General features: G+C 53.0%; 1 protein-coding gene across 4 annotated transcripts in view; it reads right to left on the reverse strand.

The window, feature by feature from the left end:
• LOC119972209 (zinc finger protein 521) overlaps window positions 1-19,226 on the reverse strand; it is a 505,048-nt gene that overhangs the window by 101,227 nt on the left and 384,595 nt on the right. The gene's annotated exons all lie outside the window — the stretch shown is intronic.

Consider the following 19,226-nt stretch of genomic DNA (forward strand, 5'->3'; position numbering starts at 1 on the left):
GTGAGTCCGTGTGCGCGTCAGTGTGAGTCTGAGTGTGTCAGTGTGTGTCTGAGTGTGTGTTAGTGTGAGTCTAAGTGGGTTAGTGTGAGTCTGAGTGTGTGTTAGTGAGTCTGAGTGTGTTAGTGTGAGTCTGAGTGTGTGTCAGTGTGAGTCTGAGTGTGTGTCAGTGTGAGTCTGAGTGTGTGTCAGTGTGAGTCTGTGTGTGTGTCAGTGTGAGTCTGTGTGTGTGTCAGTGTGAGTCTGTGTGCGCGTCAGTGTGGGTCTGAGTGTGTCAGTGTAAGTCTGAGTGTGTGTCAGTGTGGGTCTGATTCAATTAGATCATGGCTGATATTTTGTGGACTCAGCTCCACTTTCCGGCCCGAACACCATAACCCTTAATCCCTTTATTCTTCAAAAAACTATCTATCTTTACCTTAAAACATTTAATGAAGGAGCCTCAACTGCTTCACTGGGCAAGGAATTCCATAGATTCACAACCCTTTGGGTGAAGAAATTCCTCCTAAACTCAGTCCTAAATCTACTTCCCCTTATTTTGAGGCTTTGTCCCCTAGTTCTGCTGTCACCCGCCAGTGGAAACAACCTGCCCGCACCTATCCTATCTATTCCCTTCATAATTTTATATGTTTGTATAAGATCCCCCCTCATCCTTCTAAATTCCAATGAGTACAATCCCAGTCTACTCAATCTCTCCTCATAATCCAACCCCTTCAGATCTGGGATTAACCTAGTGAATCTCCTCTGCACACCCTCCAGCGCCAGTACGTCCTTTCTCAGGTAAGGAGACCAAAACTGAACACAATACTCCAGGTGTGGCCTCACTAACACCTTATACAATTGCAGCATAACCTCCCTTGTCTTAAACTCTAGCAATGAAGGACAAAACTCCATTTGCCTTCTTAATCACCTGTTGCACCTGAAAACCAATTTTTGCGACTCATGTACTAGCACACCCAGGTGTCTCTGCATAGCGGTATGTTTTAATATTTTATCATTTAAATAGTAATCCCTTTTGCTATTATTCCAACCAAAATGGATAACCTCACATTTATCAACATTGTATTCCATCTGTCAGACCCTAGCCCATTCATTTAACCTATCCAAATCCCTCTGCAGACTTCCAGTATTCTCTGCATTTTTTGCTTTACCACTCATCTTAGTGTCGTCTGCAAACTTGGACACATTGCCCTTGGTCCCCAACTCCAAATCATCTATGGAAGAGTGAGTAAGCTGGATGGGAGGGGTCATTGATTATGCTGCCCACTTTCCCAAGACAGCGGGAGGTGTAGATGGAGTCAATGGGTTTGTGTGATGGACTGGGCGGTATTCACGACTCTCTGAAGTTTCTTACGGTGTTACGGTCCTGGGCCGAGCAGCTGCCATACAAGGCTGTGATGCAGCCCAATAGGATGCTTTCTATGGTGCATCTATAAAAGTTGGTACGAGTTAATGTGGACATGCCGAATTTCCTTAGTTTCCTGAGGAAGTATAGGCGCTGTTGTGCTTTCTTGGTGGTAGCGTCGACGTGGGTGGACCAGGACAGATTTCTGGTGAAGTGCACCCCTAGGAATTTGAAGCTTCTAACCATGCTAAATTGCCCTTAGTATCCAAAATTTCCCTTAGTGTTGGATGGGTTACTGGATTATGGGGATAGGGTGGAGGTGTTGACCGTGGGTAGGATGCTCTTTCCAAGAGCCGGTGCAGACTCGATGGGCCGAATGGCCTCCTTCTGCACTGTAAATTCTATGTTATACAATTGCAGCATAACCTAGTCTTAACCTCCATCCCTCTAGCAATGAACGACAAAATTCTATTTGCCTTCTTAATCACCTGTTGCACCTGTCAACCAACTTTTTGCGACTCATGCACTAGCACACCCAGGTCTCTCTGCACAGCAGCATGTTTTAATATTTTGTCAAACCCTGTGATTCAGAGCTCAGAAGGGTTCAGTGCCAATGGCAAGCTGCCTGTTTTCTGAACTTCTCTCTCTGTTGGCTGCTCTCTCGGCCTGCCCCATCAGCACCGCCTGAACAGATTCCTGTTTATTTAAGATTACATCAGGCACTCGGGGGAGTGAGCAAGTGCAGCTGACAAATGTACTCAGAGGAACACCGTGAATCGATGATAACTGTTCCTCGGTGGATCGCATCCTCTCTTGGTCAGAAGGCGGCGATTGAATGGCCCAATCCAGAGAGTTCGGTGCACAATCGGAGCCATTGCCCCCGAGTGCAGCACTGAAGGAGTGCCGCATTGTCAGCGGTGCCGTGTGTTAGATGCTGAGGCCCTGTCTCCAGCGGACACCCGCTACTATTTTACAGAACATTGGAGTTTCTCCTCATTGTCCTGGCAAACATTCATCCCTCAGTCCGGCAACACAAAAACAAGTTAACGAGCCACTCTCTGATTGCCGCTTGTAGGACCCTGCTTTGTGCAAATTGGCTGCCGCATTCTCTACAATACAACGGCGGCTACACTTCAAAAGAGTATTTCATTGGCTGTGAAGCAATGCAGGACCTCCTCAGGTTGTGTAAGCCAAGGTGCTGCCGAAGGGCAAAATAAGCTAATCTGTAACTATCGGGCTCTGTTACACAGTGAGAACAGGCTCCCGGGCAGAGGGGAGCCCAGCTCTGCTTAGCTGGCTTGTTTCACTTCTGTCTTTCGGGTGATGGCCCTTTGAGGCAGGGCCTCAGTCCGTCTCCAGAGCGAGGCCACGCCGCTACTCGCTGTCAACCGATTGGAGGCCGTCAGCTCTCCCTGCCAGGTGGCCGCTGCCGGGACTGCCGGGAGGCCAAGTAAGCAGTGTTCAGCGATGGAGCCAGACATTCAGGTACCTCTGGGATCTCGCTGGAGTCTGGCTAACAGGCCCTGGCGAGGGGGAGAATGGGAAGGGGCAGGTTGGACAAGATGGTGCAGAGGAGGCGGGGGTTATCGGTGGATGTGGGGAGGTAGAAATGGCCTCCCATTGGCACTCACTACTCAACTGGTCAGTACCCAGGGTGCATGTTGAGCGTCGGCCTCTCGCCACCCACTGAGTGGCAGCAAGTTGAGTTCCTTAACAGGGCATTGTTTACCCGCTTAATTTGGCCACAGAAGGGTCACCTATTTGGCACCTCTCCCATTGCTTCTACACACAGAATCCCACAGTGCAGAAGAGGCCCTTCGGCCCATCGAGTTTGCACTGACACAAGACAAAAAGCTGACCTACCTACCTAAACACATTTATCATCGTTTGGCCCATGGCCCTCAATATTGTGACGTGCCAAGGGCTCATCCAGGTACGTTTTAAAGGATGTGAGGCAACCCGCCTCTACCACCCTCCCAGGCAGTGCGTTCCAGACCCTCACCACCCTCTAGGTAAAAAGGTTTCCCCTCGAATCCTCCCTAAACCTTGCACCCCTCACCTTGAACTTTTCCCTTCATGACCGACCCTTCAACTAAGGGGAACAGCTGCTCGATATCCACCCTCATAATCTTGTCCACCTCGATCAGGTCGCCCCTCAGCCTTCTCTGCTCCAGCGAAAACAACCCAAGTCTATCCAACCTTGCTTCATAACGTAAATCTTCCATCCTGAGCTTGTTACTCCTTCCAACACCCTATAGGGAACATGTTGGGCCTGTACCCTCCCCATTTCCTTTTTGAATGCCCCCCATTGCTCTTCAGTAGATTTTCCCACAAGCAGCTGCTCCCAGTCGACCTTGGCCAGATCCTGCCTTAGATTTTACTGAAATCTGCTCACTCCTAAAATTGTGACGGGGCGGGGGTTGATGCACTGGTGGTGGATACGCTATCAATAGCATGGCTCCCTCATTGATGAGTCCACACGCCTACTTTTCCAGCCCATCAAATTCAGCCGCTAATTTATGAAGCTACAGGTAAGAGGTTGGGCCCTGTTGTCCACCACCCTGACTTGGAAATATATCGGCCGTTCCTTCACTGTCGTTGGGTCAAGATCCTGCATCTCCCTCCCTAACAGCACGGTGGGTGTACCTGCACCTCAGGGACCTGCAGCGGTTCAAGAAGGCGGCTCACCACCTCCTTCTGAAGGGCAGTTAGGGATGGGCAATAAATTCTGCTCTAGACGGCGAAGCCCACATCCCGTAAAGGAATAAATATAGCACGGGCAGCACGGTAGCATAGTGGATAGCACAATCGCTTCACAGCTCCAGGGTCCCAGGTTCGATTCCGTCTTGGGTCACTGTCTGTCCTCCCCGTGTCTGCGTGGGTTTCCTCCGGGTGCTCCGGTTTCCTCCCACAGTCCAAAGATGTGCAGGTGAGGTGGATTGGCCGTGATAAATTGCCCTTAGTGTCCAAAACTGCCCTTAGCGTTGAGTGGGGTTACTGGGTTATGGGGAGAGGGTGGAGGTGTTAACCTTGGGTAGGATGCTCTTTCCAGGAGCCGGTACAGACTCGATGGGCCAAATGGCCTCCTTCTGTACTGTAAATTCTATGAATAGAATCTAAGAGCTGGTGCACATCCACACATGTGTCCATTTGCACATTGCCCTCCATAAAGATGGCGGTCAAGCATGTGACCATTTCCATATTGCCCCCTATAAAGATGGCAGCCACATGTGACCATTTCCATATTGCCCCCTATAAAGATGGCAGCCACACGTGACCATTTGCACATTGCCCTCCAAAAAGATGGCGGTCAAGCATCCAGCCAGTTGCACATTTCCCCCTAGAAAGATGGTGGACACGCTTGCAACCGCACATGCATGGCTTATTAAAAAAAAACTCAGTCAATGCACTGAATGATAAACTTTCTCCCTTTCTTTAGAATTCTCGCTCCCAGCGGGCTGCGCCTGCTCAGTCGTTGTATATATTCAAAACTGAGATCAGACATTTTCTGAACACTTCAGGGAACTGAGGGATCAGGCGGGAAATAAGACGGGACCGAAGATGAGCCATGACATGATCTTACTGAATGGCGGAGCGGGAGCAAAAATGTCAAAGAGCCGACCGCAGCTCCGATATCTCATGTGCCAGTGTTATGAACACGGGTTCATTTATCAGCAAGGGCGGCTGCAGAGGGATCAGGAGCAGAAACTCTCTGGGATCATTTCTCTCTCTCTCGCCTGGGGATGGCACAGCAATCACTGTGACTTCACACCAGACGCCACAAGCTGGAGGTTGGCATCCTCGTGGCATTTGGCTCCCGACGCACAAAGTCTCCAACAGCTGACCGCAGCTCCCACAGTAACCTGGCTGAATTCACACAAGTCTGGCCAGCCGAGCAGATGAGCGGAGAGGATCAAGGTGTCTTTTCCAGTCGCAGGCTTCAGTGACTCCAGCAGCTGGTCCGAATCCAGGGGCCTTGAACGCCTGCAGACGTACTCCCTCCAACTTGTGCAATATAAGAGGGGGAGGGGGGCCGACACATCGCAGACAGGAAACCGAGCGTGGGATCTTGCTGTGTGTGTCCCTCTCTCTCTCTCTCTCCGCGCTGAGTCACTGAAGGAGTGACACTGACAAGGGTTCTCCCTATTTACATGTCGAGTTGAAATTCGAAAGAATGTCCATACCAGCCTCCCCGAGCAGGCGCCGGAATGTGGCGACTAGGGGCTTTTCACAGTAACTTCATTGAAGCCTACTCGTGACAATAAGCCATTTTCATTTCAAATTCAAAATACGAATTGGCTGGCACCTTTCGCAACCTCAGGTCAGCTTTCCAGCCAATGTTGACTCCATGCTGCGATGTAGCGGAAGCAGCAGAGCAAGATCCCACGACCGAAATGCGATGCCGCTTCTCTGTTGGTTGAGGAACACATGTTGGCCCCAGGAAAGAGGACAAACCTGCTCTTTTTCACAATAGTGACTGGGGGATCTTTTAGACCATAATATCCAGGAGAAAAATGAAGTCATTCGGCCCATCCAGTCTGCTCTGCCATTCGATCGTGGCTGATATTTTCTCACCCCTATTCTCTCTGCAACCCCTGATCCCCTTATTAATAAAGAACCTATCTATCTCTGTCTTAAAGACACTCGGTGATTTGGCCTCCACAGCCTTCTGTGGCAAAGAGTTCCACAGATTCACCACCCTCTGGCTGAAGAAATTCCTCCTCATCGCTGTTTTAAAGGATCGTCCCTTCAGTCTGAGATTGTGTCCTCTGGTTCTAGTCTACACCCACCTGAGTGGGCAGGCGGGGCCTGAGTTTAACATGTCACCTGGCAGACTGAATCCCCGACAGTGCAGCGCTCCCTCAGTGCTGCGCTGGGAGTGTCAGCGTAGAACATAGAACATGCAGCGCAGAAGGAGGCCATTCGGCCCATCGAGTCTGCACCGACCCACTTCAGCCCTCACTTCCACCCTATCCCCGTAACCCAGTAACCCCTCCTCATGTTTTTGGTCACTGAGGGCAATTTATCATGGCCAATCCACCTAACCTGCACGTCATTGGACTGTGGGAGGAAACCGGAGCACCCGGAGGAAACCCACGGAGGAAACTAACGCTAATCCCTGCGCCTGAAGCTTTACTGACTCCAGTCTGTTCCAGGCGCCTGGAGGCGAAACTCTACCACTCACGCAAAAGCTCATTAAACCCTTCAACAAAAAACGTGCGTTAAAATCTCACCACATAATTAGGCCTGTACAAAAGGAGTATGTGACTGTTTTTGAGAAGTGCGCACCAGAAGATCAAAGTTTGGCAACCGGGACATTTCGCTGTGACAGCGAGTTCAACATCCTCCCCACTCCCTGTGACACCGAGTTCCACATCCTCCCCACTCCCTGTGGGAGCGAGTTCCACATCCTCCCCACTCCCTGTGACACCGAGTTCCACATCCTCCCCACTCCCCGTGACAGCGAGTTCCACATCCTCCCCACTCCCTGTGGGAGCGAGTTCCACATCCTCCACACTCCCTGTGACACCGAGTTCCACATCCTCCCCACTCCCTGTGGGAGCGAGTTCCACATCCTCCCCACTCCCTGTGACACCGAGTTCCACATCCTCCCCACTCCCCGTGACAGCGAGTTCCACATCCTCCACACTCCCTGTGACAGCGAGTTCCACATCCTCCCCACTCCCTGTGACACCGAGTTCCACATCCTCCCCACTCCCTGTGGGAGCGAGTTCCACATCCTCCCCACTCCCTGTGACACCGAGTTCCACGTCCTCCCCACTCCCTGTGGGAGCGAGTTCCACATCCTCCCCACTCCCTGTGGGAGCGAGTTCCACATCCTCCCCACTCCCTGTGACACCGAGTTCCACATCCTCCCCACTCCCTGTGACACCGAGTTCCACATCCTCCCCACTCCCTGTGACAGCGAGTTCCACATCCTCCCCACTCCCTGTGGGAGCGAGTTCCACATCCTCCCCACTCCCTGTGACAGCGAGTTCCACATCCTCCCCACTCCCTGTGGGAGCGAGTTCCACATCCTCCACACTCCCTGTGACAGCGAGTTCCACATCCTCCCCACTCCCTGTGACAGCGAGTTCCACATCCTCCCCACTCCCTGTGGGAGCGAGTTCCACATCCTCCCCACTCCCCGTGACACCGAGTTCCACACCCTCCCCACTCCCTGTGGGAGCGAGTTCCACATCCTCCCCACTCCCTGTGACACCGAGTTCCACATCCACCCCACTCCCTGTGACAGCGAGTTCCACATCCTCCCCACTCCCTGTGACACCGAGTTCCACATCCACCCCACTCCCTGTGACACCGAGTTCCACATCCACCCCACTCCCTGTGACAGCGAGTTCCACATTCTCCCCACTCCCTGTGGGAGTGAGTTCCACATCCTCCCCACTCCCTGTGGGAGCGAGTTCCACATCCTCCCCACTCCCTGTGACAACGAGTTCCACATCCTCCCCACTCCCTGTGGGAGCGAGTTCCACATCCTCCCCACTCCCTGTGGGAGCGAGTTCCACATCCTCCCCACTCCCTGTGGGAGCGAGTTCCACATCCTCCCCACTCCCTGTGGGAGCGAGTTTCACATCCTCCCCACTCCCTGTGGGAGCGAGTTCCACATCCTCCCCACTCCCTGTGGGAGCGAGTCCCACATTCTCCCCACTCCCCGTGACACCGAGTTCCACATCCTCCCCACTCCCTGTGACAGCGAGTTCCACATCCTCCCCACTCCCTGTGGGAGCGAGTTCCACATCCTCCCCACTCCCTGTGGGAGCGAGTTCCACATCCTCCCCACTCCCTGTGGGAGCGAGTCCCACATTCTCCCCACTCCCCGTGACACCGAGTTCCACATCCTCCCCACTCCCTGTGACAGCGAGTTCCACATCCTCCCCACTCCCTGTGGGAGCGAGTTCCACATCCTCCCCACTCCCTGTGGGAGCGAGTTCCACATCCTCCCCACTCCCTGTGGGAGCGAGTCCCACATTCTCCCCACTCCCCGTGACACCGAGTTCCACATCCTCCCCACTCCCTGTGGGAGCGAGTCCCACATTCTCCCCACTCCCCGTGACACCGAGTTCCACATCCTCCCCACTCCCTGTGGGAGCGAGTTCCACATCCTCCCCACTCCCTGTGGGAGCGAGTTCCACATCCTCCCCACTCCCTGTGGGAGCGAGTTCCACATCCTCCCCACTCCCTGTGGGAGCGAGTCCCACATTCTCCCCACTCCCCGTGACACCGAGTTCCACATCCTCCCCACTCCCCGTGACAGCGAGTTCCACATCCTCCCCACTCCCTGTGGGAGCGAGTTCCACATCCTCCCCACTCCCTGTGACAACGAGTTCCACATCCTCCCCACTCCCTGTGGGAGCGAGTTCCACATCCTCCCCACTCCCCGTGACACCGAGTTCCACATCCTCCCCACTCCCCGTGACACCGAGTTCCACATCCTCCCCACTCCCCGTGACACCGAGTTCCACATCCTCCCCACTCCCTGTGACAGCGAGTTCCACATTACTCTCTGGGTAAAGGAGTTTCTCCTGAATTTCCGATTGGATTTCTTGGTGTCGGCCGGATGTTGATGGACCAGTTACGCTCTCGCCCACAATTGGAAACATTCTTTCTGTATCCAGCTTGTCAAAACCTGGTGTAATTTTAAAGACCTCTTATCAGGTCCTCCTTCGGCCTTCTCTTTTCAAGGGCAAAGTGTCTCAGCTTGTCAGTCCATTTCTGATATCAATCCTTCCCCATTTCTGATACTGTCTGTGTTCAATCTATTTTGGCACTGTGGAACTGATCACGGTGTTCTCTCGTGCGGCCGAGTCAAACTTCAATCCAAGTTGAACGTAATTGTTCAATTCTCTCCCTGCAGAAACAGATCCGAGTGCTTGTCCAGCTTTTTTGCAATGGCCTTGTTCATGCTATAGGCAGGTTGGAAGGAATTTGCAGATTGATTATTAACCTTTTGGCCACGTTATCAACGTGGCTTCTCTGGGCATCAAGGTCGGGATTGTCCGGCCTTGCAGCCGTCAGTCTCTCAGTGGTGGGAGGTGGTGTTCCGTTCGCTGGTAGTAGGAGTCTCTGCTCCCCTGCTGTCAATGGGATTTCTCAATAAAGCCACCCCACGGGGCCGGGAAACCCACAGGCGAGGGTGCGCTGCCAACGGCATCAGAGTATCCCACCGTCGGAAAACGGCCGGAGAACTCCGGCCCAAGTCCTGGGATGGGACTCGAACCTGGTGCTTCTGGCCCCCCCCCCCCCTGCTAGCTGGAAGTGGTTGAAGCAAATAATATAGGCGCATTCAAGGGGATGCTTCGATGGGCTGAATGGCCTCCTTCTGCACTGTAAATGCTAAAATCGAGGAAGCTATTTTCAGTGCTGTGGGGCTCTGGCACCGGCGTGATGGGCTGAACGGCCTCCTTCTGTGCTATATCGTTCTATGCCAGGAGATAATAAGAACTTTCCATTTCCTTTAAAACACAGAAAGCAGTGGGAAGGGCAACACGGTGGCGCGGTGGGTTAGAACTGCTGCCTCACGGCGCCGAGGTCCCAGGTTCGGTCCCGGCTCTGGGTCACTGTCCGTGTGGAGTTTGCCCATTATCCCCATGTCTGCGTGGGCTTCGCCCCCACAACCCAAAGATGTGCAGGGTAGGTGGATTGGAGATGCTAAATTGCCCCTTAATTGGTAATGATAAATTGGGTACTCAAAATTTTTAAAAAGAGAAAGCAGTGAGAATAACTCATTCTCAAAGAGTTAACAGAACAGTGCCTAATTTTACAAGCTATTCCTGCCGTCAACAGCAATATGAAAAGCAATTTTGGTTTTAAATTTTGTGCTAAAAAGTTGATGTGACAATGTGGGCGAACAGAACAACTTGTCTTTTGGCAATGCAGTAACAGCATTAAGCACTGCTCTGATAAGCAATAAGCATTCCCTTGGTGACAGCCCCATAATAATGTACCAGGACAGGAATACTGTACAGCCGCTGGAGTTTCACTCTTGTACTTGTCTGAGAAAGGCACCCAAGTGTGTAACAAGTACAGGTGTCACGATGTTAAAAAAAAGTGAAATAGCGAGTGACAATAGCTCAGTATAGTTTGAGGACTGGATCTGCAATCTTCTTGGTCTCTTCGGTGTTAGGGGGAGGCCATTCAGCCCCTGGAGGAGCCCGTTCTGCTATTCACTTAGACCCTGACTGATCTGAAACTCAACTCCACCCGCCTTGGTTCTGTAACCTTTAACCCTCTCACACAACAAAAAGCGACGAATCGCAGTTTTGATGGACTCCCAGCCTCAATAACTTTTCGCGGGGAGTGAGTTCCAGATTTCCATTCCTTTGTTCGAAGGAATACTCATCGACGTTACCTAACAGTTGAACCAGGGGCTCATTCTTTCGGAGTAACTTCATTGCAGTGTTCATGTACTACTTAAGAATTATTGTTATTATTATAAAGTGTTCAAAATACTGATGGGCTGGTAAGAGTTACAGACGTCCTAACCAACATTCATCTCTCAGGCAAACCAGGTTTGGCAGCATGGTAACACAATTAGCACAATTGCTTCACAGCTCAGGGGCCCAGGTTCAATTCCCGGCTTGGGTCACTGTCTGTGTGGAGTCTGCACGTTCTCCCCGGGTGGGCGTGGGTTTCCTCCGGGTGCTCCAGTTTCCTCCCACAGTCCAAAGATGTGCAGGTTAGGTGGATTGGCCATGCTAAATTGCCCTTAGTGTCCAAAATTGCCCTTAGTGTCAGGTGGGGTTACTGGGTTATGGGGATAGGGTGGGGGTGTGGGCTTGGGTAGGGTGCTCTTTCCAAGAGCCGGTGCAGACTGGATGGGCCGAATGGCCTCCTTCTGCACTGTAAATTCTATGATACTATGTTTGAATCCCGGCTTGGGTCACTGTCTGTGCGGAGTCTGCACGTTCTCCCCGTGTCTGCGTGGGTTTCCTCCGGGTGCTCCGGTTTCCTCCCACAAGTCCCGAAAGACGTGCTGTTAGGTGAATTGGACATTCTGAATTCTCCCTCTGTGTACCCGAACAGGCGCCGGAGTGTGGCGACTAGGGGCTTTTCACAGTAACTCCATTGCAGTGTTAATGTAAGCCGACTTGTGACACTAATAAAGATTGTTATAAAACATAAACTAATGACTCGATGATAATGCCATTCCTGTGGCATCTTGCTGTGCAGAAAAGGAGTCATTTGACTACAGCTGAATAGTTCCCATTACAGTAAACCGGTGGCTCGCGATGTAGGACACTGGCCGCCAGGTTGTGGGTTCACGCATCTCGCCTGGGCCTGAGCACAAAAATCAAAGTTGATGCTGGCAGTGCGGTACTGAGGGAGTGCTGCACCGTCGAAGGAACTGTCCTTCCTGATCGGTGGGAACCCCTGGGCATTACTGACCCTCCAGAACAACATTTTAATAAAATGAAATGAAAATCGCTTATTGTCACAAGTAGGCTTCAATGAAGTTACTGTGAAAAGCCCCTAGTCGCCACATTCCGGCGCCTGTTCGGGGAGCGTGATTTTGCTCTTTTTCAGTCATGTTCCTCTACGATTCTTGATTAAGTCCCGGTTTGCTTGATTTCATAGAATCATATCATAGAATGTACAGTGCAGAAGGAGGCCATGCGGCCCATCAAGTCTGCACCGGCCCTTGGAAAGGGCACCCTACCCAAGGTCAACACCTCCACCCTACCCCTGTAACCCCACCTAGCCTTCTTGGACACCGAGGGCAATTTATCATGGCCAATCCACCGAACCTGCACATCTTTGGACTGTGGGAGGAAACCGGAGCACCCGGAGGAAACCCACCCACACACTGGAAGAACGTGCAGACTCCGCACAGACAGTGACCCAGCGGGGAATCGAACTTGGGCCCCCTGGAGCTGTGAAGTAACTGTGCTATTTGTTTTGACTACTTTGAAAGAGCCACTTTCAAAGTATTCCATTGGCCGGCAAGTGGTTTGGGATGGCCGGTGGCCAGGACAGGTGCTATAGAAATGCAGGCCTTTCCTTTTATTCAACTGACCATCCTGATTATGTGTGTTTGGCTTTTGTTGTAATTAAAAGTCATCGAGATGTCAAAGAAGTTGGTGCTTGAAACTATCGGTAAGGAATGAGGATGTGGGATACACACACATCACTAATGAGAGCAGCCAGGGCTATAATGTGTGTGTGTGTGGCTTAATTGACTTTCATTTCAAGTCTCTGAGCAACAAAGGGCCTGAGCGACGAACGGCTCCAAAGCTTTGAGTATAAGTGTTCAGTTGGAGTTGCTAATAATCTACATATAATTTGCACCGAATGTGTAAAGTGGGGCATGTTCTCAGGGTGATTAAGATCGGATTATTTTCATTTTTGCTGGAACGTATCTACTGCGATGGACCTCTAGCTCACAGTGAGACTCAGAGGGCAGCATGGGGACAACCAGAGGGGCTCCCGTTGGCACCAGCAGAGACCCCAGTGTGCTACACCATGCCACTCGGCAAAAATGTGACCCTCAATCGGATTTTCATTGCCATTCAGTGGCACACTGGCGTTCCCACTGGAACGGAGGGAGGTGGGAACTAATCTCTCCGACAGGACGCGCTCCCAAGAGACTGGGGCGCCGTTTTTAAAAGATCCCACAACGCTGCTGCAGGAAATGATTTAAAGAGAGGGCCTCACTGGGGAGTTCAAAGTGCAGTCGGACAGCAGGGTCCTTCGTACCAACAGCCTGCAAAACACCCTGCTCAATGGACTTTAACGAGTCCACTGAATCGCTCCCCATATCTTTTACGACAGTTTAATGTACTTCCAGAATGCTCCATTTTTTAAAGCTCCTAAAGGCACCGTGAATGAGAGGCTGGATCGCTGATACCAACATCAGCTGCAAAATGGTAGGTGCCTTCTTTGTTTTTGTGCCTGTATCCCTGTGGCTGTATCCCTGTGCCTGTATCCCTGTACCTGTATCCATGTGCCTGTATCCCTGTGCCTGTATCCCTGGGGCTATATCCCTGTGCCTGTATCCCTGTGCCTGTATCCATGTGCCTGTATCCCGGTGCCTGTATCCCTGTGGCTATATCCCTGTGCCTGTATCCCTGTGCCTGTATCACTGTGCCTGTATCCCTGTGGCTGTATCCCTGTGCCTGTATCCCGGTGCCTGTATCCCTGTGCCTATATCCCGGTGCCTGTATCCCTGTGCCTATATCCCTGTGCCTGTATCCCTGTGGCTATATCCCTGTGCCTGTATCCCTGTGGCTATATCTCTGTGCCTGTATCCCTGTGGCTGTATCCCTGTGCCTGTATCCCGGTGCCTGTATCCCTGTGCCTGTATCCCTGTGGCTATATCCCTGTGCCTGTATCCCGGTGCCTGTATCCCTGTGCCTGTATCCCGGTGCCTGTATCCCTGTGGCTATATCCCTGTGCCTGTATCCCGGTGCCTGTATCCCTGTGCCTGTATCCCTGTGTCTGTATCCCTGTGCCTGTATCCCTGTGGCTATATCCCTGCGCCTGTATCCCTGTGCCTGTATCCCTGTGGCTATATCCCTGTGCCTGTATCCCTGTGCCTGTATCCCTGTGCCTGTATCCCGGTGCCTGTATCCCGGTGCCTGTATCCCTGTGGCTATATCCCTGTGCCTGTATCCCGGTGCCTGTATCCCTGTGCCTGTATCCCTGTGGCTATATCCCTGTGCCTGTATCCCTGTGGCTATATCCCTGTACCTGTATCCATGTGCCTGTATCCCGGTGCCTGTATCCCTGTGTCTGTATCCCGGTGCCTGTATCCCTGTGCCTGTATCCCTGTGCCTATATCCCTGTACCTGTATCCCGGTGCCTGTATCCCTGTGCCTGTATCCCTGTGCCTATATCCCGGTGCCTGTATCCCGGTGCCTACATCCCTGTGCCTATATCCCTGTGCCTGTATCCCGGTGCCTGTATCCCTGTGCCTGTATCCCTGTGCCTGTATCCCTGTGCCTGTATCCCGGTGCCTGTATCCCTGTGCCTGTATCCCGGTGCCTGTATCCCTGTGTCTGTATCCCTGTGCCTATATCCCTGTACCTGTATCCCTGTGGCTATATCCCTGTGCCTGTATCCCTGTGCCTGTATCTCTGCGCCTGTATCCCTGTGGCTGTATCCCTGTGCCTGTATCCCTGTGGCTGTATCCCTGTGCCTGTATCCCTGTGCCTGTATCCCTGTGCCTGTATCCCTGTGCCTGTATCCCGGTGCCTGTATCCCTGTGCCTATATCCCTGTGCCTGTATCCCTGTGCCTGTATCCCTGTGCCTGTGTCCCTGTGCCTGTGTCCCGGTGCCTGTATCCCTGTGCCTATATCCCTGTGCCTATATCCCTGTGCCTGTATCCCTGTGCCTGTGTCCCTGTGCCTGTGTCCCTGTGCCTGTGTCCCTGTGCCTGTATCCCTGTGCCTGTATCCCTGTGCCTGTATCCCTGTGCCTATATCCCTGTGCCTATACCCTTGTGCCTGTATCCCTGTGCCTGTATCCCGGTGCCTGTATCCCTGTGTCTGTATCCCTGTGCCTATATCCCTGTGGCTATATCCCTGTGCCTGTATCCCTGTGGCTATATCCCTGTACCTGTATCCCTGTGCCTGTATCCCTGTGGCTATATCCCTGTGCCTGTATCCCTGTGGCTATATCCCTGTGTCTGTATCCCTGTGCCTGTATCCCTGTGTCTGTATCCCTGTGGCTGTATCCCTGTGCCTGTATCCCTGTGGCTGTATCCCTGTGGCTGTATCCCTGTGCCTGTATCCCTGTGGCTGTATCCCTGTGCCTGTATCCCTGTGGCTGTATCCCTGTGTCTGTATCCCTGTGGCTGTATCCCTGTGCCTGTATCCCTGTGGCTATATCCCTGTGCCTGTATCCCTGTGCCTGTATCCCTGTGGCTGTATCCCTGTGCCTATATCCCTGTGTCTGTATCCCGGTGCCTGTATCCCTGTACCTGTATCCCTGGGCTATATCCCTGTACCTGTATCCCTGTGCCTATATCCCTGTACCTGTATCCCTGTGCCTATATCCCTGTACCTGTATCCCTGTGCCTATATCCCTGTACCTGTATCCCTGTGCCTATATCCCTGTACCTGTATCCCTGTGCCTATATCCCTGTACCTGTATCCCTGTGGCTATATCCCTGTGCCTATATCCCTGTGCCTGTATCCCTGTGCCTGTATCCCTGTGGCTGTATCCCTGTGGCTATATCCCTGTGCCTATATCCCTGTACCTGTATCCATGTGCCTGTATCCCGGTGCCTGTATCCCGGTGCCTGTATCCCTGTGGCTATATCCCTGTGCCTGTATCTCTGCGCCTGTATCCCTGCGCCTGTATCCCTGTGCCTGTATCTCTGCGCCTGTATCCCTGTGGCTGTATCCCTGTGCCTGTATTCCTGTGCTTCTATCCCTGTGCCTGTATCTGTGTGTCTGTATTCCTGTGCTTCTATCCCTGTATCCCTGTGCTTCTATCCCTGTGCCTCTATCACTGTGCCTGTATCCCAGTGCATGTATCCCAGTGCCTGTATCCCTGTGCCTCACAGTGCCTCTATCACTGTGCCTGCATCCCAGTGCCTGTATCCCTGTGCCTCACAGTGCCTCTATCACTGTGCCTGTACCCCTGTATCACAATGCCTGTATCCCTGTATCACAGTGCATGTATCCCAGTGCCTGTATCCCTGTGCCTCACAGTGCCTCTATCACTGTGCCTGTATCCCTGTGGCTGTATCCCTGTGCTGGGATCCCTGTGCCTCTATCACTGTGCCTGTATCCCTGTGCCTGTATCCCTGTGGCTGCAGCCCTGTGCCTCTATCGCTGTGCCTGTATCCCAGTGCATGTATCCCAGTGCCTGTATCCCTGTGCCTGTAGCACAGTGCCTCTATCACTGTGCCTGTATCCCTGTGCCTGTATCTCTGCGCCTGTATCCCTGTGGCTGTATCCCTGTGCCTGTATCCCTGTGCCTCTATCACTGTGCCTGTATCCCTGTGCCTCTGTCACTGTGCCTCTATCACAGTACATGTATCCCAGTGCCTGTATCCCTGTGCCTCTATCACTGTGCCTGTATCCCTGTGCCTGTATCCCGGTGCCTGTATCCCTGTGGCTGTATCCCTGTGCCTATATCCCTGTGCCTGTATCCCTCTGCCTGTATCCCTGTGCCTGTATCCCTGTGCCTCTATCACTGTGCCTGTATCCCTGTGCCTGTATCCCTGTGCCTCTATCACTGTGCCTGTATCCCTGTGCCTATATCCCTGTGCCTGTATCCCTGTGCCTATATCCCTGTGCCTGTATCCCTGTGCCTCTATCTCTGCGCCTGTATCCCTGTGGCTGTATCCCTGTGCCTCTATCACTATCACTGTGCCTGTATCACAGTACATGTATCCCAGTGCCTGTATCCCTGTGCCTCTATCACTGTGCCTGTATCCCTGTGGCTGTATCCCTGTGCCTATATCCCTGTGCCTGTATCCCTGTGGCTGTATCCCTGTGCCTGTATCCCTGTGGCTGTATCCCTGTGCCTATATCCCTGTGCCTGTATCCCTGTGGCTGTATCCCTGTGCCTGTATCCCTGTGGCTGTATCCCTGTGCCTGTATCCCTGTGGCTGTATCCCTGTGCCTGTATCCCTGTGGCTGTATCCCTGTGGCTGTATCCCTGTACCACTCTGCCTGTATCCCTGTGTCTGTACCGTGTGGCTGTATCCCTGTGCCTGTATCCCTGTACCACTCTGCCTGTATCCCTGTGCCTGTACCGTGTGGCTGTATCCCTGTGGCTGTATCCCTACGCCTGTATCTCTGTGCCTGGATCATTGTGCCGGGATCCCTGTGCCTGTATCCCTGTATCACAATGCCTGTATCCCTGTATCACAGTGCATGTATCCCAGTGCCTGTATCCCTGTGCCTGTATCACAGTGCCTCTATCACTGTGCCTGTATCCCTGTGGCTGTATCCCTGTGCCTGTGTCCCTGCGCCTGTATCCCTGTGCCTGTATCCCTCTGCCTGTGTCCCTGTGCCTGTGTCCCTGTGCCTGTATCCCTGTACCTGTATCCCTGTGCCTGTATCCCTCTGCCTGTATCTCTGCGCCTGTATCCCTGTGCCTGTATCCCTGTGCCTGTATCCCTCTGCCTGTGTCCCTGTGCCTGTATCCCTGTACCTGTATCCCTGTGCCTGTATCCCTCTGCCTGTATCTCTGCGCCTGTATCCCTGTGCCTGTATCCCTCTGCCTGTGTCCCTGTGGCTGTATCCCTGTGCCTGTATCTCTGCACCTGTATCCCTGTGCCTGTATCCCTATGGCTGTATCCCTGTACCTCTATCCCTGTGTCTGTAATCCTCTGCCTGTGTCCCTGTGGCTGTATCCCTCTGCCTGTATCCCTGTGCCTGTGTCCCTGTGCCTGTATCTCTGCGCCTGTGTCCCTGTGCCTGTATCCCTCTGCCTGTATCCCTGTGCCTGTGTCCCTGTGCCTGTATCCCTGTGCCTGTGTCCCTGTGGCTGTATCCCTGTGCCTGTATCCCTCTGCCTGTGTCCCTGTGGCTGTATCCCTGTGCCTGTATCTCTGCGCCTGTATCCCTGTGCCTGTATCCCTATGGCTGTATCCCTGTGCCTCTATCCCTGTGTCTGTAATCCTCTGCCTGTGTCCCTGTGGCTGTATCCCTCTGCCTGTGTCCCTGTGGCTGTATCCCTCTGCCTGTATCCCTGTGGCTGTATCCCTCTGCCAGTATCCCTGTGCCTGTGTCCCTGTGCCTGTATCCCTGTGCCTGTGTCCCTGTGCCTGTATCTCTGCGCCTGTATTCCTGTGCCTGTATCCCTCTGCCTGTATCCCTGTGCCTGTGTCCCTGTACCTGTGTCCCTGTGCCTGTATCCCCCTGCCTGTACCCTGTGCCTGTGTCCCTTTGCCTGTATCTCTGCGCCTGTGTCCCTGTGCCTGTATCCCTGTGCCTGTATCCCCCTGCCTGTATCCCCCTGCCTGTATCCCTGTGCCTGAAACCTCTGCCTGTACCCTGCTATTTGAACTCCCCCCGCTGCGTCACCTATTTTCACTCTGGGGGCACAAAGGCAGGAAGAGTTTAAATTGGGTTGCAGCATTGAGGTTTGGGAGGCGCCACTCCAGATGTTTCTCTGACGCTGTGGTGATCAGAATAGAATATATTCCTGAAGGTGGTTGGCCCTCCCCCCCCACCGTGTGACTGCGCAATTACAGCTGGACAATGTCATTCTAGGGCTTAGAATTCTGAGCTTTTATTGATTAACGCATCAAAAAGACGTGGCACTGTGATTGTACTGCTGCGTCCCGATCTTTACTGACCCCCTCCCTCGAGCTAATTCAGCACCAGGATGCGCACTGTGCATTCAGGGATCTCACCTGCATTGACTTCCACGTAGGTATTTAATACTGCAGCTTGGCTCCAGGCACAAGGTAATTTTCAGTGCCAGAGAGGGTGACTGGCAGTGATTAACATTTAGCGTGCCGTTACAGGCCACTCGTGCTTTTATTGACGGGGTTTAACGTTCTGCAGCGAGTTTGGTTCGACTCGACTTTGAGGCAGGCAGGGAAATGCCGATTTCCTAAAGGTCAGAAGCCGCCTTGGTGCAGAAGGCAGCGCGTTAGACTCATAATCTGGAGAGGGAAACACCCTGGAACTCCCTCCCTACCAGCACGGTGGGTGCACCTGCACCACATGGACTGCGGCGGATCAAGATGGCGGCCCTTCTCAAGGGCAGTTACATAAGAACGAGGAGCAGGAGTAGGCCACCTGGCCCCTGGAGTTCAATTCTCAGAGAGGGCAGGCTTTTTTGGGGCAGCACGGTGGCACAGCGGTTAGCACTGCCGCTTCACAGCTCCAGGGTCCCAGGTTCGATTCCCGGCTTGGGTCACTGTCTGTGCGGAGTCTGCACATCCTCCCCGTGTCT

The sequence above is a fragment of the Scyliorhinus canicula genome, chromosome 10 (assembly GCF_902713615.1).
Source record: "Scyliorhinus canicula chromosome 10, sScyCan1.1, whole genome shotgun sequence".
Classification (NCBI taxonomy): domain Eukaryota; kingdom Metazoa; phylum Chordata; class Chondrichthyes; order Carcharhiniformes; family Scyliorhinidae; genus Scyliorhinus; species Scyliorhinus canicula.